Here is a 26,415-nt window from a genome sequence, read left to right as displayed (position 1 = left end):
TAGCAACGTCTATAAAGAATTTCCTTTGACTGTTAGCTGTGGATTTTAAGAACTTTCCTTAAAATAAAAAAAAAACAATAAGAACTACCGCAAAATGTCTGTATTTAAAGAGTAAACAACATAAATTATTTTGGAAGAACACAGACTATTAGCAAACTGAATATGATACAATGATTGATATTTAGTCACTATTTCATATTTAAGATTCACACAGTATTTGCCAAATGAAAACTTAACAGTAGTCGCTGAGTGAGAATGGGAGTTGCCAGATATATCTGGTATGTGTAAGGTAAGGTGGGTTAGAAGAGGCAACGGTGGAATTAGCTGTGAGTGAAAGTAACTTTGATCAAGGCTCATTGATTGCAAAGGGTTGGTTCACAAAGCAGGTGTTTGCCTAACAAAAGAAGTAAAAGAAAAGAGTTATTTACTAAATCATGGTGGCCCAACAGTTTATAAAATCCAAGGTTTAAAGGAATAGGTAGGCCATCTAGCAGAAGTAGACTGTAAAGACATTTCAAATATGTTTTCTTCTTCTATATGCGTGTGTGTGTACACAAAAAAGGTCCATTCATTTCACACTCAGCACGTATTTATTAAGTACCTACTTTGTGTTAGAAGCTCTCTACTACCCAAATAAGTGATTTAGCTTTTGTGTTATCCTCTCTACAGCTGTACCATAAAATTAATTCACATCTATAACTGACATAATATGCTATAACAAAAAATGGGAAACTAAATAGGAGGAGAAATGAAGAAATAGCATCCTAAATTTCTCATTTCATACAGCATACAATTTCATTAATGATGATAATTAAAGAAAATAGGGCTGGATTTTTTAAACTAATAGTAATTGTTATTATAAGAAAAAACTATGCTTTATAACGTCTAAATTGCTAGATTAATAACAAATAGAACAGTCATATATTAAAAGGGAAAGGAAAGAGAGAGGGAGAGAAAGAGAGAGGGATAGAGACATGATCAAGGATACATTAAAAAACACAGACAATATAAAATTAAAATCTGAGGTTGGATAAAGACACAGCCTCATGATCAAATATCCTTAAGGAGATAAAGCTGAAAGCTACTGGTACAAGATTTGGATTGGGATTACGAACCCAGGAAACCCAATAAGAGGCAACTGCAAAACCACTAGTCAGGGATGCATGAACAAAGAAGAAAGAGAGGAAGAAACAGAACCAAGAAACAAGTAAAAAAAAGCCTTATGACCAACATTAACCTACAAAACAAAATTCTGAAACATAGCAAGAAACCCAGTGATAAGAAAAACAATGAGTAAAATTAATAATTGGAACATTCACTACAGGTAAATTTGATTTTATAGAATTGTCTGACAACGACCCCAACATGAGTATGTTTGTGATACTCAGCGATAAAAATTACTTATAAGAGAGCAAGAAATTATTAAATAAAAACAGAGAGCAGTAAGATAAGAATAGGCAAATAAAGAACCAATCAGAAATCTTAAAAATGAAAAATATGTTCATTGACATTAAAAATGCAATAGACAGGATAATTTAAGATTGGGTAATTTCAAGAAGAGCATTAGAGACTTGGAAGGTATTATTAAGGAATTCACTCAGAAAAAAAATCAGAGAAAGTAAAATATATTTTTCAGAATATGAAAGAGCAATTGGAATATGTAAATTGACTAGGAAACACCAATCTACATCTTATAAAAATCCCAGAAGAAAATGGAGGTAATAACAAAGAAACAATAAAGGAAAAGATAATAACTGAGAATTTTCTAGCATTAGAGTCCTGAGATTAGAAAGTATACCCTCAGTTCATGGCTGATAATTCAAAATAAAACCACATCTAGACACATTTCAGAGAAACTGTAAGACATCAAGGATATAGAAAAAAATTTTAAAGTCACCAGAGGGAAAAGGCAGACTACCTACAAAGAGATGAAAACTAGATTGATAACAGATTTCTTTTAAGTAATGATAGTTGAAGAACAATTGTGTAAGATTAATTAAGTAATATCCTCTAATGCTGAACAGAAATACCCAGATAAATTGCTGTTTAAGACAAAAGATAAAATAAAGACATTTTTAGATATATATAAAAAAAAACTATACTCCCCAGGGCTCTCCCTAAAGAATTATTAAAGGATGTGATTCAACAAGAAAAGTGCACCCAGAAAGGAAGCTGTTTTATTCAAGAATAATGGTGGACACGGTATTAATTAAAATATATGAGAAAATATAATTAGGCATTAACTATAAAAATCAATGATAACCACTTTTACATATGTTTAAAACAAATAGGTAAAACTAACACTTCATTCAATAATTATAATAACAGATTGAAAATTAGTAAATAGATAAAACATGCTAGGCAACTTTTTTACATTAGGGAGAAAGTCAGAAATACTAAAGGATGGATTTTATTTTTTATTAGAAAAATATACAATTAGGTATACATATAGAAACTTTAATATGAGCACTGAAGAAATAGATAAGCCATGATCAGCAGTAAAATCCATGTCCTAGGTCATAAAACAGTTTTAAAAATTTTATAATTAAATCCATATAAAACACATCCTCTCATTATAGGCAATTAAATTCAGAGTCAGTAGTAAAAATAGAGTAAATTTATGTTTAGAAAGTAAATACATATACTTCTAAGTTAAATATAAATCAAAACAGACATTACTAAGTATTTAAAATTGAACAAAATTACATATCAAAAGAAGCTATGCAACTAATGAAAAACTTAGAAAAAATTTTTGAGAATAAAGTTAATTTTAAAATAATAAAAATCACTGAAATTAAATGAGTAATAATTTAACTCAGAAATCTAGAAAAAGAAAAATGATCTAATCTTAAGACTGAAGAAAAGTGAGTTAAGGTAAGTGAAACAGAAAACTGTCTAACAATGAATAATAATAAAGGCTCAGATAAGTAATAATAGGCATAAGAGGGGGACATAATTAAAGATAAAATTAAAAATCATGAGACTATTATGACAAATTTTATGCAAATAAATCAAAAAGTGTAGATTAACTGTTTTTTTAGTTTTAAAAATTTGTAATGTTTATTTATTTTTGAGAGAGAGAGACAGAGAGACAGAGGATGAGCAGGGGAGGGGCAGAGAGTTAGGGACACACAGAATCCAAAGCAGGCTCCAGGCTCTGAGATGTCAGCACAGAGCCTGACATGAGGCTCAAACCCACTAACTGTGAGATCATGACATGAGCCAAAGTTGGACACTTAACTGACTGAACCACCCAGGTGCCCTGATTAAGTATTAATTGTATATTTTTCTTTAAAAAAACCCAAAAACTTACTTCCTAATATTAACTTAAAATGAAATAGAACACTTGAATAAACCAATAACTATGGAAGAAATTGAACTGATAATCAGAAGTCCATCTTACTCTACCTACCCACTATGGACAGAAAATACCAGGTCCAGATGATTTTAAATTTGGCAAGTTTAACCAAATTTTCAGAATAGGTAATCCCTACTTATATGAAAACTATTTTAGAAATAGAAAAAAAAAGAAAAAAATGAATGTTGCTCAACTTATTTTATGAGGATAGTATCACCATGACACCAAAACTCTACAATAACAGTGTGAGAAAGAAAAATTAAAGACTAATCTCCCTGGGCAAACATATTACATAAAATATCAGCAAACTAAACTCAACTGTGGATTAAAAAAACATACCAGGACCAAGTAAAGTTTTATTCCAGGAATGTAAGAAATGTTTAATATCAGGAAATATATTAATATCATATAAAATATTGACATATTAATGGAAAATTTTATCATATTGATGCAAAAATACATTAGATAAAATTCAACTAGTATTTCTGATTAAAAATGCATTTCAAAGTATAAATAGATGGTGGCAACTTCTTTAACACAATAATTCCAATTTATCAAAACCCTATGCAAATATCACATAACAGATATTCCTAATATCACTGTTTTTATTCAACATTATATAAAAGTCTTAGTGATGCAATATGATAGGAAAAAGAAATTGAACCCTTAAGAATTAGAATTTAAGAGAAAAGCTATCATTTTTTACTGATGATATACATGCCTATGTAGAGAATCTAAGAGAATTTTCAGTTTAGTCATTAGAACTAATAAGAGTTCAACAAAGTTGCTGAATACATAATAATAATGATCAATAAACAATGAAATGGAAAGCAAGCTCTACATAAGGGCTCAAAAATCGAAGTAATGTGAGAAGAAATCTAACAAAATTGGTTCTAGCCAGACCTTTATGGTAAAACTTATAAAACATTAATAAAAACAGGAATGAAGATCTGATTTAGTAGAGAATATAGTCTATTAATGGGTAGAAAGATACAATGTTATAAAAATGTCAATTCTTTCCCATATTATTCTCTAAAGTTAATGTCATTACAAATAAAGTTCAGTAAGGCTTTTGCAAAACTTGACCAACTAACCCTAAAATTTATATTGAATAACAAAAGGCCAGCAGGAGCCAAGAGAACTTTAAAGAACAATGTAGAGAGATGTGTCTTACCAGATAACAAGAATATTATAAAGCTATGATAATTAAAATGATCATTATGGTGTTAGCACAAGAATAGAGAAAAAAATGGTTGAAATAAAGATCCTAAAAATAGATTTAATGTAGGCAAAAGATGGCATTACAAATTAGTGGATAAGCATGCCTAACTTGTTAAAGGGTGCTGGGATAATTGGGTCATCCATGGAAAAAGAATAAAATAGGTTGCATGTAAAATACCATATACAACAACAAATACCAAGAAGATTAGAGATCTAAATGTAAAAGGCAAAACTTTTAAACTGTTAGAAGACAATAAAGGAGGGTTTTCATATGGAAGGATTTCTTAAATGACATAAAAGCACAAACTATGTGTGNCAAACTATAAAGGAAAAATCAATAAACTTAACTACATTAAAATGAGAAACTTTTAAAAATAGGCTACTACAGACACACTTAAAAAAGAAATTACAGATTAGGAAAATATATTTGCAATCTCTATTGCCCAAAGGATGATAATGCAGAATGCTGAAACAACAATCCAGAATATGACAACAACCAAAACCAAAACCAAAACCAGTCCAAATAACAGTAGCAAAACAAATAGCCTAATAGAAAGATGGGTAGNAGGGGGGGATGGGCATGGAGGAGGGCACTTGTGGGGATGAGCACTGAGTGTTATGTGGAAACTAATTTGACAATAAACTATTTGTAAAAAAATAAATAAATAAATAAATAAATCGTTAAAATCCTGTAAAAAAAGAAAAAAAAAAGAAAGATGGGTAGAGATACAGACAACATACACAGGAGAGTCCTGATGGTTTATAAGTTAATTTTTAATGAGGTATTATTTAATACCTATCAAATTGATAAAAATTTTAAAAGTCAAGCCATCCCAAATGTTGTGAAGTATGTGGGGAAGTTCTCATAGATAGCTAATGAGAATATAAATTGCCACTACTACCTACCACTTTGGAAAGAGATTTTACATTCCTAATGAAATTGAAAATGCGTTTCTTAGAGTTAAGCAATTCCTCCTTTGAGTAAAAACATGTATAAAAATGTTAAATGCAGTATTAGTTGTGATTGGGAAATACTAGAAATAATGTCTAACAGTAAAATAATTCAATAAATACATTTTAGTGATATCTACAGTAGAATATATTTTATATAAGCCATACTCTGGCTTATGGCTTCTGTAAAACTAATTCGTAGTGACAGAGGTCAGAATAGTTTTGCTTGTTTTCAATCTTTTGTTAAAGCTTTGGAGAATATCACACAAAGAGGGCACAAGGGACTCTTCCTAAGTACCGTGAGTATTTTGTGTCTTGGATTGTGTGTTGCCTCATGGAAACACACTCATATAAAAGCTCATCAAGCTACACACTTAATTTATATATATCATCGTATGTAACTTAGAACAATAAAAGACAAAAAGAACAGGTTTGGAAATAGGTGTGCCAAATTAGTTAAGGTTTGTTCAATGTAGGTGAGGGATTCTTTATACGTTTATGTGCTTGAAATATTTTATTTTAAAATAATTGATAAGACAAAGACACTGCTTTTCCTAACTAGAATTAATCAAAGTGAAAGAAAGCACTAGTGTCACATTTTTTTCACTGTCCCTGACAGTAGACCCCAATACTCCAGGAATCAGCAAGCTCTTCACAGCCAAACATACAAAGTGTTCATTTAGTCAAATCAAAAGCAAATCTTTCATTTCTTGACTATGTATAGTATCTAGGCTTTCTTAAGTGAGTGACCAGCAGCATATACGGTTGATGTGGCGCTACCAGTGCACAAAGATCATCTATTTAGGTTTTCAGCGGATGAGGTAGGGGATGCCTCGCCAAGGACTTTTCTGATATAAATCAACAGGTGGTTTGGCATCAACATTGCTATTTGCTCGTGCGTTTCACCTCTGGTTTCAGAAAAGAAAAAAGAGACAATACCTTTTCAATGCTGTATTTCAAGTCGACCATATGGAAAGCAAGGTTTTATTCCAGCCAATTCTCTTTCTCTCAAAGCATGGAGGAAAAGTGCCAGCCACTGCTACACTCGCCACCAGCCACGGTACAGATGTTTGGAAAATGCAAAAACAGAGAAATGAAACAAAAAGAAAACCCTCAAAAATAAAGTTTTGCATAAACGAAAAATAGAGTATATAATTATCATAGCTGCAAAAAGGTAAATGCATTTTTAAAAATTTTCCCTTTGTGCTAAATTAAAAGAACCAAAATAAACAAAAACATTGATGTCTTAATCAGTGTTTTGTTGGGGAAACTGACAACACGGACCAACTCAAACATGGCTAAAAGTGGGAACAAAAAATAGATTTCTTTTAATCTGATAAAAGATTTTTTTGTCTCCCAGAATGTGAGAATATGACCTACTTAAGTGAATATTTATTAAAGGAACAGACCCACTTAAAAATATATGTTTTCAGGTACCAGAATTGGAATGGAGAAAGTGTTTCTTTGAAATCTTCTAAGACAAAAAAATTCATTGAAATTGTAATGATTCCTTCCATGACTCAGATAAAATACAGCTTAGGAAGAAATATCTTCAAACCATTCAAATGTACATCCCTAAACTGGCTTTGCCAGTACGCAACTCCAGTTATTAAAAAAAATGAATGCCCTATTAGACTTAAGTACATAACAACATAAGTTATTCAGTTGAGACTGTTTTTTGTTTTTTTTTTAAAGAAAGTTTTAGGCCTCGATCTGCCACAATCTTGTTGTGTATCTTGTATTAAACATCTTTTGGCCTCAGTATTCACATCTCTCAAGTGTGAGTGTGATACAGAATCACTATCATCGAGTTCCTTTCCAGCCCTAAAATCCAATGAATTTAATGAGATTATTCCAGCATAAGAATTTTTCTTTTCTTTCTTCCTGCCTTTCTTTCTTAAAATAGACAAGTAAATAATCAAATAAATAAGTAAATATATATTAAAAACACATACACTAATCAGCTATACCTCTGAATAGGAAGAGAGAACATTTTTTATTGTTGGTGCCATTATTTACTCCCTAATTTGTATTTAAAAAGAGAGTTCCCATAAAAAAAGATTTTTATTTTTTTTTCCGGAATCAAAAATAGCATATTATTTCTTTGCCATTTAAGTTCTATTAAAAAAGAAAACACAAAATCATTCCAGAAATCCTATTAGGAAATTTAAAAAAGAAAGAAAAAGTGACTAAAATTCCATTTAAAATTCAAATAGTTTGTTTACAGGTGCTCTTTTTCAGAAAATATAAGCACCCCAACCTCAAACTACCTCCACCTCCTTTTCTGGGGACAGATCCGTCACTGTGTAAAACACAGGACCCTCTCTCACACCCTTCGCACCTGTCTTCTAAGGTAACAAAGCTGAGGTATAGATTGCAGCATGAGATATTTGGGATGGGAGTAGAACATTTCATCTGGGAGACAGTACTGTGGTCAATTTGCCAAATCTAAAAGAAAGGTAAGCCCCATAGCTACTTTGGCAAGAAATACGGGTTCTCATGGCTAAATGATGATAACCATTTTTACACAAGATGGTTAAAAATGAAAGCACCTGAGGCAACAGCCAAAAAATAAGCCTGAGAATGTGAGTTTTCTCATTGATAGTTAAACCAGAAAAGACAGTATCAGTGCACCTTTAACCAAGGGTCTAAACAGAATACAGGGCACCTGACACCTTGATGAATAAGAGAAGCTCAACTTTATGAAAAGGCTAAAGTCTTAGGGCCAATGCTCCATTGTTCCAAGGGCTGATATGCCCAAGGCATCAGGAGAGGCACAATGCAACAGGTTACACACACAAAGTCTCCGGTTACAAGCTCCCGCTCAGCTCTGTGTGCTGATAAGCCTGAGACCCACCACACTGCACACTCAAGGAAACCCAAGGGTCGGTCCCCCGTGGGAGAAGGGTTACTAAAGAGTTCGAAGTTGCACAGTGTGTGAGCACTCCCTGCTGGCAGCTGAGGTTGGAGATCAACTGGTAGTGTGTTAGAGAGGGCTACTGAAGGTTTCTGGTTTCTGCGAGGAGGCCAATGGACATTCCTCGCTTTTAAGGGATAAGAGCATGGTTCTGACTAGGCTTAGATAGTTCCAGGTGCTATACTGAATGGGGAGGAGGTTAGGAGAGGCCTCTGATAGGGGGAACTCCAAGATCCGGCAAAAGCTAGGTCTGAAGCTGGTATACACTTTTCATTAACTTTCCCAGCTATTGACATTTTATAAAGTATATATAGGTCTGTGTGTGCACATGAGTGTGGGGAGTAGAAGAGGTGCAGCAGGAAAGGAATATCTGTGCATCTCCTTTATCCCAGCAAGAGACTCCTCGGGACAGAACAATGTGTTTGCAACATTTACATTTTACCAGGAAATCCTACCCATAACCCTGACGGAACTGCTTAGTGTGTCCTGTATACTGCTGCACCTAAGTTCTGAACAGGTGGTACAGCCTGGGGCAACAACACGGGTATCTCCCTAGTGCTCTGCTCTGTTAGGGTTCTTCTGTAGAATAAGATGAAGGTCAAGATGGCAGCCTGCTAAAAGCAGCAGTATTTCAGTTGCAGGAATAACTTGCTTGTCGTCAACTTGTTAATGCAATAGTCAAACACTTCTTTGACATGTACAGTATCAGCTAACTTCAGCAGATAAAGGGTCTAGAACAGGAAGATGCTGCAGATGCTTTAGCTCTGAGGAAGGCTTAGCAGAGCCAAAACGTCAGCAGGGCCTGTTTGTTCCATCCTTTCCATCGGGCTCTGTGAAAGAAATGTTAGATTACTGCAATGACAAGTTTGTGACAAGCAAGTCATTTGTGCAACTGGTGCGCTCCTGTTTTTATCTGTTTACCATTCAGACTTGTGAATGCCATTTCAAGCACTTACAGGATTTCTGGCTCCCATTAAGGGGAAATGGTTCCTCCATGTTTAGAATTTTCTGCCTCGAAGAGAATTACTAAGCAATTATTTATTCCTGTGGTCACAGTGTCACACAAAAGCACTCTTGAGTTGTTTAGTTGGACTCTGAATCATGAAATGGAGTCCTGCAGACTGGATAGCTTGAAGCATCAGAAATTTCTCGTCTAGTTTATTGGAATGACTACAAAGAAAGCCTGTGAGAGTCAATAAAATTGTGGCCAGCTTGAAATACCTTGCTCTTTTGCTCTGGGATCATATATCAAGGCCATATGCTTCAAGGCACATAAACTCACTTGTAATGAGTAGATCCTGGGAAGCCAAGGCCTGACTATGTCACAGACACTGACATGTGATCTAACATGATAGTTTTGGTGACAAGGACTGCTTTAGCTGTTGAGGAGGGAACTGACACAGCTTTCTCCCTGAATCCTGTGGGTAATAAGAAGGCCATTCCAAATCCAGAAAACTTTTAGAGCATGTGGTAAAAATACCAGAATATAAAATTTCCTAGGGGGTCATCCTCTCTAGGCTAACTTTTTCTCAGTAAATGGAGACCCTGGCAGATTTTAGATCAAGATTTCAAGATTGATTCATTGGATTCCTCATCTGAGATCACTGAGTGACTTCTGGTGAGTCATTTTAACCTCCCAGGAAGATAGTATAAAATAATATCTTGTTCACTTGACGTGAATGGGCTCAGGGTGAATGTTATAAAAGATGAAGAATGCCTTCAGAGTTCAAGAACAAGAATAGTATTTCCTAGAAGTCATGTATTCTTTTTACGGTTTAAAATATTTGCACATTATTGGTACTGAATTTACAAAACACTGTAAGTATACCTTTTAAACAACACAGAAGCATGAAGTTTTGAAGCAGGAAGACAACACAGTATTTGGGGAAGCAGGTCAAAGCTGAAACAGAGCGTGGAATGTCAAGGACCAGACAGAAAATAATGACGTAAAATGAGGCAGAGCTTGGTATGAGTAATCAGAGAATGTTACGGAAACCGATAACAGCCCTCACTGAATAAAAATTTTATTGTTAATAATTATTTGCCAGACACTACATGTGTTATACAATTTACATGTGTAATATAATCTTCAGAAGAGCTCAGTGGTATATGCATTATCATTTTTTTAAACATGTGGAAATGAAAACTTAGAGAAATTTAAATACTTTCCCATAAATCTGTTAAGTAGCAGAGGATTGAAACTAGCTTTCCTTACTTTAAGCCCTTGACTCTTAACCACTAGAGAACTAAAGTCATTTCCACTGCCTTCAGAAGACTTTTCCCTCTCTGGTGTACTGGAAAACATTTTAATCTGTAAATGTAGATATTCAAGATTTCATATAAAAGGGCCAGTGAGAATATTCTGGCTCTGGCTGTGTTGCCGCCCTTCGTAGGCCCCTGGGAAAGCTGAGCCTCATCAAGATGTCATTCCTTTTGCCTCAGCCTGACCTATTCCGACTTGCACACCCTGGGGAAGAGGCGAAAGTGATTCCAACCTAATCACGCACCTCTGCTGTGAATGCAGGGTGTTTGGCTGCATCTCCTGTGTCCATGCCAACCCCTTTCTCTCTCTTCATGTGTGCAGCCTTTAGTACCCCTACTATTTGCTCCCATGTTACCTCCAGGGAGCCTCCTTTTGTCACTCGTCTGCTATTCTTTTCAGGTGGGGGAAGGGGCAGACATCTTTCTTACCATGACAAGGATCTCCGAAACAGTCTAAACTTCAAACTTTGCACAGAATGTATCCTTTGTTCAGTCTTGGGCTTTGTTTCTCTTTAATGATAGTTTTGCCACCGGTCTCATTTGTATGTAACCTGGAGCTATGCAAATCGAACTGGTAAGCAAGACTTTGCAGCAACTCTGTGTCCCAGAGGGAGAGACCTCTGGGGGAGGCATGTCTTCCAAATATTATGTGTCAAATAGCTGCTTTCCTTGTAAGAGAGGCAAAGAATAAGTTCAGTGAGACCTGTATTGATATTCCCTGGTCTCTTTTTAGTGTTTGTTCAGTGTGGGTCACAAGAGCATTTAGCTCACACAAACTGTATTGTTTTTGTTTTGTTTTGTTTTTGATGATATTTCTATATTTGTTTTTGTTTTTAGCTTCTAGGGGTTTCCCCAAGCACAGGATTCTTACTTATAAACTACTCAAAAAGACCCCATGCATAATATAAAATCATAGGATCAGCAGTGTGTATAGAACTCTATATAACCAGTGGCCTGTGTTTTGACCTAATGCCTAAGTCTGCTCATGATGGCCATTCAGCCTTTGCTGCACACCATCAGGGGCATAGGGCTCTCAGCCTCATGAGAGCAGCCCTATCCTGCCTTAGACCCTTCTAGTTGTACAAAATTTGGCATCAAATAAGGTTCCTTATGTTGCACCCTAAGCCATCTTTCTAAAATTTCCCCCATAGCTTCTGGTCTTTACCCATACCACCTTTCAATCTGGAAAGCCTCAGGGGATCCAATAGTTTAATGACTCATTTAAAGACACCACTTGTGCATATTATCTACCAATAAGTGGGTTTAGACTGTCCTGCTTTCTCCCTCTCTTCTCACCCCACACAAGTTAAATTCCCACTCTCTTCCTCTGACAACACTGGGAGAGATGAAAATCAGTCTAAGTTTTTCATTTCCATTTCTGTTTGGATGTAAACAATATGTGCGGCAAATCATTCTTAATCTCTTTGGTTTTCTGTCTTAATCTGTGGAAAATCTCACTAGACAACCTCAAGCAGATTTGATGGCTATAGTTATTTATAGGGTAAACATATTACTTATCATCCAAACCAGGGCATATTTTGTGAAAGGACCCTATGAGTTATTATACAACCATAGGCACAAACTAGAATTGTCGCAGAAAAATCTATATGGTATCTTGCTCATACCTTTACTCCAATACAGATCCATTTAACTAGAGTTACCCATTTATGTGACTGTTTGCTCTCAGTAGTCTGTGAGCACTCTTTAGTGATGGAAACTTATTTACCTCTGAACCTCCAGTTCCTTGATGACTGCTTGGCAAGTAGGAGGAGTTTGGCAGATTTTTTTTTTCTAATTGAGGATGTCTTCCCCCTAATTGCATTCTGTGGGCCTCTCCCCTTATTTATAGCAAATATCACCAACACTTATTGGCTTCATATTTTTGGAGATGAATCAAAAATATTTCACTTACTGCAATAGGAAAGGGATGGTTTAAGTTTAATGGTAATGGGTTTTACTTTGAACACTGACAGCAACAAGCAGAGGGTGAAATATGATAACTTTTCCACTAAAAGTCTACTCTAGCATTTTATAGAACACTGAACAATATGCTCTAATTTCTTTGTTCACGAGCAAATTTTTTTTGAACCACTGTACTCACAATTCCAAGTTTGTAGTAAATCAATTGTTACAGGAAATGATTGTGACATAGTTTGATGGCTACCTAAGTGATCACATGTAACACAGGGTAATCTAGAGGGATTCCTGAGACTTCTCCACAAAAAACACTGGTGGCTCTGCTATTGCTTTCCCATTTGCCAAGCACATTTAGAAATCCCTGTAGCCTCCTGCAGTTTTTGCCTCTAAATAACAGTGGCTTTAAAAAATGGGAGAGAAGAAACTTGTGAAGATTTGAACCACTTAGAGAAATCATTCCTTTTCTTCCCCGTCACACAGGTAGACTGGTCCAGAAGATGGGAGTCTATCCGATTTAAGTTAAAGAGCTTCACAGAAGACAATCTCACAACATCCCTTTTGGTATTCAGAAACTTCACTATCAAGAACCTACCTCATTATCAAACCTAAAGAATTTCTGTTGCGGATAAGGATAAGCATATTTTATTACTATGGGTCCTCAGTGAAGAAAAGAGAGAAAATCTTATTTCTTATTCCCTTAACTTGATTAAAACTGGTATTAGCTCAGTAACTCAACCTTCCTTTTTCTAAGATAAGAAAAAAGTCTCCATGTCTTTGAGACATTTATCCCTTAACTTTTTTCCCCTCAAAACGTTAAATTTAAATTTGGGGGGAGGGAGGGATTTTATAACTCTTTCTCCCTAAGATGCTCTTTCAAGTTTTAGTGAATTCAGACAAGCATGATTAAGTGTCTGATCTATGCTCAGAGGAAATAGTAGAGATGTCTATATTCTGCATGCTTCTTATACATTTCACTATTACAGTTATTTTTAAATTTCTGTTTTACCTTTCACACTCCTGATTAACTTTCTGTGCTTCACTTCTAGATGCTATTTTGCCCACAGAGCTAGTCATTCTTTATTTTCAGCCCGTCAGTGACATTTACCAAACCATCATGGGTAATGGAAAATACAAGACTTACAGGAAGATTCAAAAGAAACAACATTATAAGCCTTCCCTTGCAGACTCTTTAATTTGTGGAGAAAGAAGACAGTCCAACAGAAAGCAAGCAATGTGGATATGTATGCTCAGGTATGTGGTGGTTTAGTTTAGCAGCTGTTAACATGCTATTATGAAATAGAGCTATTATGAAATTTTATATACACATGGTGAGGGAGATGTGGAATGAACTGTCACTTGGGAGGTGCCTTCCCTCCTGTGAAGAATGCTACCTCTCACCATTATTTAATGATATTCTGTTTAATTTCTGTTTTACTGAATGTTCATTTCAAATGACTGTCCTCTCTCCGAAGTCTCAAATTACTGCTATTTGGCCACTGTGCATAAAAGCACCGTACTTTCAAAGCATGCATTCCCTGTCCTCAACATCTAAAATCATGATTTACAACTATTCAGAATCTCTGGTGTCCTGTTGTTAATGTGGTTTTGCATTACTTTCCCCTGCTTAATCCTTCTTAAAATATAATTTTAAATTAAAATTGGTTTTCATATGGAAATGCTGCTACCAATAATTTAGGCTACACTGAGTTCGTTCATATTGGAAACCATGTGTCTAGATAATCAAGGTAATCAAAAACCAGAATCCAGGATGGACCCCAATGGCATACTATTTCTACATTTCTCCATATTGACTGATCCCCTCACAGATATCTCCTGAGAATTCTGAAGTTCTTGGCACCAAATAAATAAATTAGAAATTTTAATGATTGCTTGGTTGATTGTTACTTGAGGCAAAATTTAAAGCTCTACTAGTTAAGTGGAGTGAGATCATATCTCTAGCTTTGCCTTAGTTCACAAGAGCTTTCACTGGGCCATGAAAGAAAACACTAGCATGGCATTGTATTGGTTTTTACCTAGTGTCCTAGCATGATCAGAGGACTGGCAAATCACTTTACCAGGGTTTTCCTGGGATATTTCTTTGCATGGAGGTTAGATTCCATGTCAATAACTTACAAATAGGAGTATTAAAAAGATTGTTTTGGGGTACAGTTTCTCAAATAGTGACTTTCATTTTGGTAGAGAAGGGACAATGAAAGCAAATGTGGAAGTATCATCACCCACAAGGTGAGCTAGAACATAACTGTAGCCTTCCTGGGTGACCAGCCACAGAGTGCCATTCATGTCAGGGTTTGAATTTCTATAATGATCTCATTTTAAAATTACATTAAATATAAATATAAAAATATTTTTAATAAGCTCATTTATTACATTTTTAGAGAATCTTCCTCTAAAATACTTAGTCTTATCTATTCTTTATCCAACCTATCCTCACTTTTTGACTAGTCTATTGTTTTTTACAGAATCTGATTCTATAAAAGCTATGGTGTATATTTTCTAACAGGATAATTCATTCTTATACCTATTATAATTAATCTAATCAACCTAAAACCTAATCCAGTCTATTCCCAGTACACAATTCCAAGAGATTCACCTACAAAACTGAACACTCATTACTTCTGGCACATAAATGGTCACTGGATCCATGACTGCTATTTAAGCAGGTAACATGTAAGTCACTATTGCATGAGTAGAAACTGAAAAGAAAGTGAGAAGTATATCCTTTGTAATTATTGGGGAAAAAGGGTTTTGATTATACAGATGCATATAGTTACTACAAAAGCTCATTTTTTTTTTTTTCAAAAAGAACAAAGGCAATGGCCCCCATTTTGGTGTACACATATCAGAAATTCAGTTTTTGCTTTTTCTTTAAACTAGATCTTAAGATGACTCCTAAAAATCACTCTTTTAGTAGTAATAATACCTCTTCCTTGGGGTCCTTTTCAGTTAAATTTGGCAAGTAGACTTTTTAGGAAGGTTGATGGAGTAATTATTATAAATCATTCAAACATCCATAAACCAAAAATAAGAATGGCAATTTATCGACTAAAAAATAGACTGATTTCTGAGTAAAGGTGTCCCTGTGACTGGGACTTAACAAAACTCCCCAAAAAAACAAAACTTAACAAAAATGGACTATTTACCTTTTATGTCATTTGGGGTGGGGGTTGTGTGTCTCTCTTTGAGTGATTTCTATCACCAACAAAGGTAATCTCCATAGCAATAGTAGGTGGCAATTCATGTTAAGGTAGACCTTGTAAACAACCCCATCAAGTGTTCTATTGATTGTCAGCCATCCAGTCAGGCAACTATTTCTTTTCTGGCAGGGGTAGCAATGCTGAAGAGTCAATGTATATGCCTTCCCTGCTGAGGTGGGATCAGACGTACTCCTTCAGCACTCTGTCCCACAGTCCTCATTTCTGTCACTTTACTCAGTGTTCAGTAGACAAAATATCCACCAGCAAAGAAAGAGATGAAGAAGTAGCTAGGGAGAAGAACCCAAATCTTTCCAGCTTTAGGCAAGAGAACATTCTATTATTAATGAAAAGATGTGATTAAATTGCAGCCCATCAAATCTCAACTACAGTTCCAAAATGTGTTCAAAGTGATCCAAAAGAAAACAAAATTCCTTCTGTCCTTAGTTATAAATTCTTCAGGAGATTCTTTATTCTCATCTTATCCTGGTTTCTTCCTCTGCCCTAGAAAGGATTAGTGTCTAACGTTAAACAAAGAGTATATGATAAAGAATAGATACAGTGTATATTCATACAATTCTGAATCCAGAGCAAGAGGAGGTTACATTCTTAGTCTAGCAGATGAATCGTACTGTTAGTAATAGAGATGTTTCTAATTCGTCCATGGAAGGTGCTAAAAATGTTCTCTATTATATCTTGAAGTTTTGGTAGTATAAAAATTTTATGATTAATGCCATATATTGGATTGTTCATCTTCCTCTATGGGATCACAAAAACAATCTACATACAGACAGGTGACAGGACAGCATTATCTCTTCACTAGCATCTGTGGATGTTACTATATATTTTTTGTAAATGAATTATGAAGAAAAATACCAAATTCTTGATCCACATCATGTTACAAATCCATGTATACCTAGGCTTTCGTTTTTCCTGTTCGCTCAATCCTTGTGACTTTTTTTTTTTTTTTAAATTCAAGACCTGCCCTTACACTGCCAGATGATTTTTAGTGGTTGGAGTCCTTGTGACATTTCTTTGTTCATCTATGCTGTCTAGTTTAATATGACACTCCCAAGAGGCCTTCAGTCTACCAAATATGATGACTGATTGGACTTAAAAAATGATTTATATATTTTGACATAAAATCTGGAGATAGCATTTAAAGCTGATCAAGTGAACTTTTAGCCTTACATATGACTCATAATTATGAGGCAAATAAATACGTGTATTTCTTTTTCTGAAGTATAACTAGAGGTCCTAGAAGTCCTGAATTTGTGTTCAGTTGTACTGAAACTACATTAATACTGTTCAATAGGCACTTTTTTTTTTTCCTCAGTCCTAACAAAAAAACTTGCCATGGTATCCAGCAGATCCTATATGAAAGTGAGTACTCTTATGTTAGGGACCTGAACTGAAAATCCAAACTAAGAAAGATCTGTGAGTGAAATGAGGCTTGTGTGAGTGCATTCAACTTAGGAGTTATTTCTGGTCCAATGAGTCCAAGGAAGTGGTAGTTGATTCCATCCAGGAGCATTAATAGTTCCAGGATAATCTCTTAGATATAGGAAACCTGCATTCTTTAAGCTGAGCAGGACCTAAAGCTTGGCAAATGCTTTCATACCTATCCTGGGTTGGATGCAGATCTCTAAGGTAAGACTGGTCTCTGGTAAACTCTCATCTTCCATGTTCCTTTCTTTAAAGTTCCAATTCCTGACATATTCTCATTAGAGGATATCACCAAGACTATGCATAGGTTGAGAGCACACAGTATTTCCGTAACTAAAATGTTGCCCTAATATTGTTCTCTCTTACAAACCTCAAAAGGCCAATATGCTATTATCTAGGGTAGTTCATGGGAAAGTTGAAAAAATAATGCTTTAATGATTTAATTTATAAATGGCCCATTTCACTGAGAAGTAGAAAGGATAACTAAGAAATTTTTGAAAATGTAAATAGTTTTTGTTTCAGAGAAAAATCTTGTTTCTCCAACCTACTACTATTACTTTTTATGTAGCTAAATCTCTATCACGCTAGACTCATACATAAACTAAGGAGACTTCACCTGTAAAGTGTTAACATATATATTTCTACCATAAAACAGCAACAATAATTTTGGTCCACATATAACTTAAGCAAAAACGAAATACTAAATATAATAAAATAAAGACTATATTGCTTAGGCATATAGCTATATACTATAAAACCCACCAAATCAAGATTGTACAATGATGCCATTTATTTTGGTTTCATAATAGCATGTATCAGAGATTCCCGTTTTTGTACACAGAGGGAGAAATGACATCATATACACAAACAGAAAGGTGCAAGAGGTAAATGCAAGATGCCCACATACTGTCAACAAAGTCTTGCCAGTTGTAAAAGAATTTGACATGCTAATATCCATTCATTCGGACTTGTTACTGAGACACCAAGAGAGTGATGGCTGGCAGGCACTGCATTTAAGTGCAGTTACTGAGGCCCCCAAATATTGACAGAGTGCCACATTCCAAGAAATTATTGATGTACACAGCCAGCCACAGCCCAGACACCTCTCAGACAGAGTCTTTAAATGTCACAGATAAATGAATTTTCATGAAATGGGGAGAGAGAAAGGAAGAGCAAGGAGAGAGAAAGAACACATAGTGAGAGGCAGGATAAGTAAAAAGAAAGAAGAAAATTATTTCCATACCACTAGCATGAAAGCATGTGGCATCTCATCCCCAAAGCACCTGATAAATGATGTGAGATCAAACATTCTGAATGCATTCTATGTTACCAAAGCACTTAAATGTCTTTAATAATTCCAGTGGGTATTTAAAAAGTTAAGGTGGATATATATTTTAGAATAGCTTTAACAAACTATTTACGAACACAAAATAGGATTCAAATATAAACATTGCAAAACTCCATCTTAAAAAATTCAAACTAAAGGAATTACAGGTGCAAATGAACATAAGAAAGTATCCTAAGCAGGTCTCCATGTATATTAGAGGTTAAAAGTCAAGGTGCCATGAAATCTGTTTTTTTTTTTGTTTTTTTTTTTGTTTTTTTTTTTGCCATGACACAGATATGTCTTCTGACAGTTTCCTCTCCAAAGTCCCACTGAAAGCAATGACACCTCGTGGGTTTATAATAAGATATTAAAGAATACCTTCCTCCATCTTTCTCACTGCCCTTCCACAGAAAACACCTGCCAGGAAAACATATGAGGTAAGTCAGTTACTTGACACATGATTACAGAAATGAGCCATGGTTATAACTGCAACAACCAAATGTTCCTCAGAAATCATGTGAAATGCAGTATATTTGAAATGTAAACGAAGCTTTTTCACTTTGAAAGTCTTCCATCTGCTGAGGGCACCTTCTCTTGACCTTGATACACTGTGTCATTAAAAGCAACCACATATTCAAGGTTAGAATATGGCTTGCTTGTGCATTTTCTTTCCTGTATTAGAGATGTGTGCAACCTCCACATTTTACATAGAGCAATCATGCCAATGCCCACAAACAAAATTCTTCCCTCAACCCAAAAGCACATAGGTTATTTAAAAAAAAAAAATTTATGTTTTATTTATTTCTGAGAGAGACAGACAGCATGAGCAGGGGAGGGTCAGAGACAGAGGGAGATACAGAATCCAAAACAGGCTCCAGACTCTGAGCTAGCTGTCAGCACAGAGCCTGATGCGGGGCTCGAACCAACGAACTGTGAGATCATGACCTGAGCCGAAGTCGGACGCTTAACCGACTGAGCCACCCAGGTGCCCCGGTTATTTTTTTTTCAACCTGAAGCAATATGGTTTCAAAAAGCTTCAACTCCCTTTTTACTAACATTACGGTAGGTTTTGGTATGAATTATTTTCCTAAATCTGGCTCTGTCTTGGGTAACTGGGACCTTAGCAAGTACTTGGAGAGGATTCGTTTTTATATCGACTTTTTAATGATTTCTTAGGTGCTTTTCTTTATTTATATTAGGAGATAAAATGAAAGGAATCAGATTTCCCGTCATGGAAATAAAATTATTTTCTCGGTTTTTAGAGACTTATTTATTTTTCTCAAGGTATAATTGACATACATTATTATACTAGTTTCAGGTGCACAACATGGTGATTTGATGTTTGTATACATTGGGAAATGTTCATCACAATAAGTCTAGTTATCATCTGTCACCATACATACAAAATTAATATGTTATTGACTATATTCTCTATGCTTTACATTATATCCCCATGCCATTTAATTTATAACTAGAAGTTGGTACTTCTTGATGCCTTTCACCCATTTAATACCCTCAACCCCTCTCCTCTGGCAACCACCAACCTTTCTCTTTATCTATGAGGTTGAGTTTTGTTTACTTTTTGTTTTTTTTAGATTCTACAAATAAGGAGAATCATGTGATATTTGTCTTTCTCTGACTGACCTATTTCACTTAGCATAATACCCTCAAGGTCCATCCCTGTTGTTGCAAATGTTAAGATTTTATTGTTTGTTTTATGGTTAAATAGTAGTACATTGTGTATACATATCACATCCTTTTTATCCATACATCTATGGATAGACAAAGGTTACTTCCATATGTGGCTATTGTAAACAATGCTGCAATAAACATAATGGTGCATGTTTTTCTGTGTTAGTGTTTTTGTTTTCTTCAGATAGATACTTTGGATAGATAGTAGTGAAATTGCTGGATCATATGATAGCTCTATTTTTAATTTTTTGATGAACCTCCATCCAGTTTTCTACAGTGGCTATACCAATATACATTGCCACCAACATTGCATGAAGGTTCTTTTTTTTCCATATCCTAGCCAACATTTGTTATTTCTTATCTTTTTTTATAATAGTCATTGTAACAGATGTAAGGTGATATATTATTGTGGTTTTGATTTGTATCTCCCTGATGATTAGTGATGTTAAGTATCTTTTCATGCACATGTTACACATCTGTATATCTTCTTTACAAAATATTAATTCAGGCCCTCTGCTCATTTAAAAATTTTATTGTTTTATTGTTATTGACATGTACGAGTTCTTTATATATTTTGCTACTAACCCCTTATTGGATACATGATTTGTGAACATCTTCTCACATTCAGTAGGTTGCCTTTTATTTGTTGATTGTTTCTTTCACTGTGTAGAAGCTTTTTGTTTGATATAGTCCCATCTGTTTTCCTTTGCCTTCAGAGTCATATCCAAAATGCATCACTAGGAATAATGTAAAAGGAGCTTACTGCCTACGTTTTCTTCTAGGAGTTTTATGGTTTCAGGTCTTAGGTTCAAGTCCATTCCATTTTGAGTTAACTTTTGTATATAATGTAAGGTAATGGTATAGTTTCATTCATTTGCATGTAGCTGTCCAACCATTTATTAAACAGACTATCCTTTCTCATTATATATTCTTGCCATCTTTATAGTAATTAATTGGCCATATATATGTGGGTTTATTTCTGGGCTCTCTATTTGTTTCACTGATCTACGTGGCTGTTTTCATGCCAATATCATATAGCTTTTTAGCATAGTTTGAGATCAGGGAGTATGATCCCTCCACCTTTGTCATTCTTCCTCAAGATTTCTTTAGTTGACTTAGGTAGGGTCTTTTTGTGGTTCTATATGGGTTTTAGAATTATTTGTTCCAGTTCTGTGAAAAATGCCATGGAAATTTTGATTGAGATTGCACTGGGTCTGTAGATTGTGTTAGGTGATAGGGACATTTTAACAATATTAATTTTCTCAATCCACACAGAATAACTTTCCATTTATTTGTGTCTCTTTCAATTACTTTCATATGTGTTTTACAGTTAAAATTTATTCCTAGGTATTTTATTCTTTTTGATGAAGTTTTAAATGGTATTGTACTCTTAATTTTGGTTTCTGGTAGTTCATTATTAGTATATAGAAATGCAACAATTTGGGGGATGCCTGGATGGCTCAGTTGGTTGAGCATCAGACTTTAGATTTTGGCTCAGGTCATCATCCTGGGGTCATGGGATCAAGCTCCAAATCGGGCTCCACATTGAGTGTGGAGCCTGCTTAAGAATCTCTCTCTCTCTCTCTCTCTCTTCTTCTGCCCTTCTCTATTCCCTCTCTAAAAAAAATGAACTGCAACAATTTTGAATATTGATTTTGTATCCTGCAATCTAACTAAATTGAGTTTTGAGTTCTAATAGCTTGTTGTTGTTTTTTTTTGGTGGAGTCTTTAGGATTTTCTATAAAGGATAGCATCTGCAAACAGTATCAATTTTGGATATCAAAATTGGATACCTTTCATTTCTTTTTCTTGCACAAATTTTCTGGCTAGCACTTGCCATAGTATATTCAATAAAGGTGAGGAGAGTAGGTATCTTTGTCTTGTTCCTGTTTTTAGAAGAAATGATTTATCTTCTACCATTAAGTATAATATTAGCTGTGTACTTGTCATAGAAGGCTTTTATCATGTTGCGGTCTATACTCCCTTTGTTGAGACTGTTTATCACAAATGAATGTTGCATTTTGTTAAATGCTATCTCTTCACCTATTGAGATGTCACATGACTTTTATCCTTCATTTTATTAATGTGTTGTATGATGTTGAACCATCCTTGCATCTTGGAGTAAATCCCTCTTAATCATGATGTATGATCCTTTTAACGTACTATTCAATTCGGTTTGTTAATATCTGATTGAGGAGTTTTGCACTTACTGTTAATCAGGGGTATTGACCTGTAACTTTCTTCCTTTCCCTTTCCCGTCTTCCCTTCCCTCCCCTCCTCTCTTATCCTCTCCTTTCTTCTCCTCTCCTCTCTTTTTTTGGTGTCCATGTCTGCTTTTCATTTCATAGTAATGTTGGCCTCGTAAAATGAGTTTGGAAATTTTCACTCATATTCTCTTTTTTTGGGAGAGTTAGAGAAAAATCAGTAATAACTCTTTGAATGTTTGGTAGAATTTACCAGTGAAGCTGTCTGGTCTTGAACTTTTTTTTGAGGGGGAGCTTTTTATTTCTAGTTCAATTTCATTACTAGTAATTAGTCTATTCAGATATCATTCTTCTTCATGATTCAGTGTTGGAAGACTGTAGGTTTCTAGGGATCTATCCATTTCTCCTAGGTCATCCAAAATGTTCACAGTAGTCTTATGATCCCTTGTGTTTCTGTGGTATCAGTTGTGATGTGTTCTCTTTAACTTATGATTTTATTTATTTGCACCTTTATTCTTGGTGAATCTAGCCAAAGGTTTGTCACTTTTGTTATCTTTTCAGAGCACCAGCTCTTAGTTTCATTGATCTTTTCAGCTGCATTGTAGTCTTTATTTCTTTTTGCCCCAATCTTTATTATTTCCTTCCCTCTATTAACTCTGGGCTTCATTTCTTTTTTTTATAGTTCCTTTAGGTGTGAAAAGTTGTTTACTTAAAATTTTTCTTGTTTTTTGAGGTAGGTCTGTATTGTTAAGAACATTTTCCTTAAAACTACTTTTGCTTCATTCCATAGACATCAGTATGTTATATTTCTGTTTTCATTTGTCTGTAGGTATTCTTTGATTTCTCTTTTGATTTCTTCTATGACTCCACAGTTGCTCAGTAACATGTTGTTCAGTCTCCATGTATTTGTAGTTGTTCCAGTTTTTCTTTTTTTTTTTTTTTGTAATTGATACCATTGTGGTCCAAAAAGATTTCTGATATGATTTCTGTATTCTTAATTTACTGAGACTTGTTTGTGGCCTAACATATACTCTATCCTGGAGAGTGTTTGATGGGCAATTAGGCTGAATATGTATTCTGCTGCTTTTGGATAGAATGTTCTATATATACCTATATATACCTACTAAGCCCATCTGGTCTAATGGGGTGTTTAAGGTTAATGTTTCCTTACTGATTTTCTGTATGGATAATCTAAATCTATTCAGTGATGTAGGTGGGAGTGTTAAAGTGCCCTACTATTATTGTATTACCACAATTTTCTCTCTTTAGGTCTGTTAATATTTGACTTACATATTTTGGTATTTCTATGTTGGGTTCATATATATTTACAAACGTTATAACTTCTTGCTGGGTTGAATTTTTTATCATTATGTACTGCCCTGATCCTCTTTGTATTTTATTACACTCTTTGTTTTAAAGTACACCCTGTCTAATATGAGTAAAGCTATACCAGGTTTCATTTCATTTTATTTGCATGGGATATATTTTTCCATCCCTTTACTTTCAGTATGTGTGTGTCCTTACACCGAAGTGAGTCTCTTGTCGGCAGCATATAGATGGGTCTTATTTTTTTATTAATTCCTCCACTCTTTGTCTTTTGACTGAAGAATTTAGTCAACTTACGCTTAAAGTAATTATTGATAGGTGTGTACGTATTTTCATTTTGTTAATTGTCTGGCTGTTTTACAGTTTTTCTGTCCCTTTCTTCTTCTCTTTGAATCCAATGACTTTCTTTAGTGGTATGTTTAGATTCTTTTCTCTCCATCTCTTCTATTATAAATTTTTGCTTTGTGGTTACAATGAAACTTACAGAAACAACTTATATGCATAACATTCTATTTTAAGGTGATAACATCCTAAAGTTCTATATTTTTATTCCCTACTGTTTCATGTTTTTGATGTTACATCTTATATCATTTTATTTATGTCTCCACCTAATCATTATAATTTTAGCTAATTTTACTATATTGTCTTTTAACCTTCAGAATATCTTTATAAATGATTAATTTGCTACTTTAGTATATATTTATCTTTTCCAGTGAGATTTTTTACTTTCATAAGTTTTCTGCTTATTAATTAGTGGTATTTCTTTTTAGCTCAAAGAAGTCCCTTTAAACCTTGCTAGTATGGCCAGTTTAAATAGTGACAAACTCCTTTAGCTTTTGCTTGTCTGGAAAACTCTTTATATCTCCTTTGCATGTGAATGATAACCATGCTGTGTAGAGTACTCTTGGTTGGAAGTGTTTTCCTTTCAGCACTTTGAGAATATGTCATGCCACTCTCTTCATGTGTGTAAAATTTCTACTGAGAAATCTGCTGATAGCCTTATGGAGTTTCCCTTGTATGTAACTGATTTTCTCTCCCTGCTTTTTATATAAGATTCTATATTTGTCATTAACTTCTGACATTAGTATAATGTGTTGGAATGGATCTTTTTGGATTCATCTTACTTTGAACTCACTGGGCTTCCAGAACCTAGAGGTCTGTTTCCTTCCCTAGGGTAGGGAAATTTTCAACCATTATTTATTCAAATACATTCTCTGCTCCTTTCTCTCTCTCCTTTTTCTGGGACCCCTATAATGCAAATGTTATTCTGCATGATATTCTATAGATCCTTAAGTTGTCTTCATTTAATTTTTTATCTTTTTGCTGCTCTGTTTGGATGAGTTTCATTGCTTTGTCTTCCAGCTCACTAATCCATTCTTCTGCTTTATCCAATCTGCTGTTAATCCCTATAGTGTAATTTTCCATTTAGCTACTGTACACTTGAGTTCTGAGTTCTGTTTGGTACTTATATTTTCTATATATTTGTTGAAATTCTCAATGTGTTCATCCATTCTTTTCCCGTTTGGTGGTCATCTTTATGACCATTACTTTGAATCGCTGATCAGGTAGATTACTTATCGACCTATTATTAAGGTATTTTTCTGGGATTTCCTCTTTTTCTATCATTTGAAAGTTTTTTTTTCTTTCATTTGAAATATTATCTCATTTTGCTTGACACTCTGTGGTTTTTATTTTATGTGTAAGGCAAAACAACTATCCCCCTTAGTCTTGAAGAAGTGGACTTATGTGGGTAATAAACTTCACTGTTCAACTTTGCCCTAGTTCTTGGTTGTGTCTCAAACATTTGTGATTATATAAACCACTTGATTTTCTTGATATGTTCCTATTGTTGAAGGTATGCCAAGACCTGTCAATGTTCCAGGGGAGGAATTTAATTGAGCACCTAGTTTCAGGATGACTGAAAGCCAGACCCACAGTCAAAAGCTTTTAAAGTATATATGGGGTGTCTGTGTAGCTCAGTTGGTTAAGCATCCAACTCTTGATTTCAGCTCAGGCCATGACCTCATAGTTTGTGAGTTCGAGCCCTGTGTTGAGCTGTGCACTATGCTCATTTGGATTCTGTCAGATATGTCACCTTGAATAATCTTGACTAAGAGTGAGAGCAGGTAGCAATAATGCCTGTATTGGCCTATCTTTTTTACAGTTAAATATCAATTTTTGGGGTGTCTGGGTGGCTTAGTCGAGTATCAGACTCTTGATTTCAGCTCAAGTCATGTTCCCATGGACATGAGTTCGAGCCCCAAGTCGGGCTCTGTGCTGACAGTGTGGAGCCTGCTTGGGATTCTCTCTCTTCTACTCCCTCTGTCCCTCTCCCCTTCTCTGTTTTAAATCTAAAAACAAACAAACAAACCTTAAAGTATATAAACATATACTGTCTTGTGGGTCTGCAATCATAATCCCTACTGGCCTCCAAACCAGGAATTCTGGAGGTATTCTCTAGGCAAGAGGTGCAAAAATTCAGGCTCCAAATGAGTGTATAAGCTCCTTTCTGGAGTCTTGTCAATCTGTAGTGAGGACAAGGGGTGTCCAAAGCTGGTGTTTTCCTGTTTACATTCCCTGGG

The 26,415-nt window shown here is 34.9% G+C and overlaps 1 long non-coding RNA gene across 4 annotated transcripts in view; it reads right to left on the bottom strand.

The window, feature by feature from the left end:
• Positions 1-221: 221 nt before the first annotated feature.
• Positions 222-26,415, bottom strand: part of LOC144238104 (uncharacterized) — a 531,162-nt gene continuing 504,968 nt past the window's right edge. For 3 of the 4 annotated variants that reach the window (XR_013337018.1, XR_013337016.1, XR_013337019.1), the window contains one exon: positions 18,892-19,028. This is a non-coding gene — a long non-coding RNA (uncharacterized LOC144238104). Of the gene's footprint in view, positions 395-6,469; positions 6,570-18,891; positions 19,029-26,415 lie in introns of those variants that run through there. The other variant, XR_013337017.1, reaches the window with a different exon arrangement.

Source organism: Crocuta crocuta, unplaced genomic scaffold (genome assembly GCF_008692635.1).
Source record: "Crocuta crocuta isolate KB4526 unplaced genomic scaffold, BGI_CrCroc_1.0 scaffold56, whole genome shotgun sequence".
NCBI classification, from domain to species: domain Eukaryota; kingdom Metazoa; phylum Chordata; class Mammalia; order Carnivora; family Hyaenidae; genus Crocuta; species Crocuta crocuta.
Note: the sequence above shows the minus strand (reverse complement) of the source record. Positions and strands in the feature narration are given on the sequence as shown.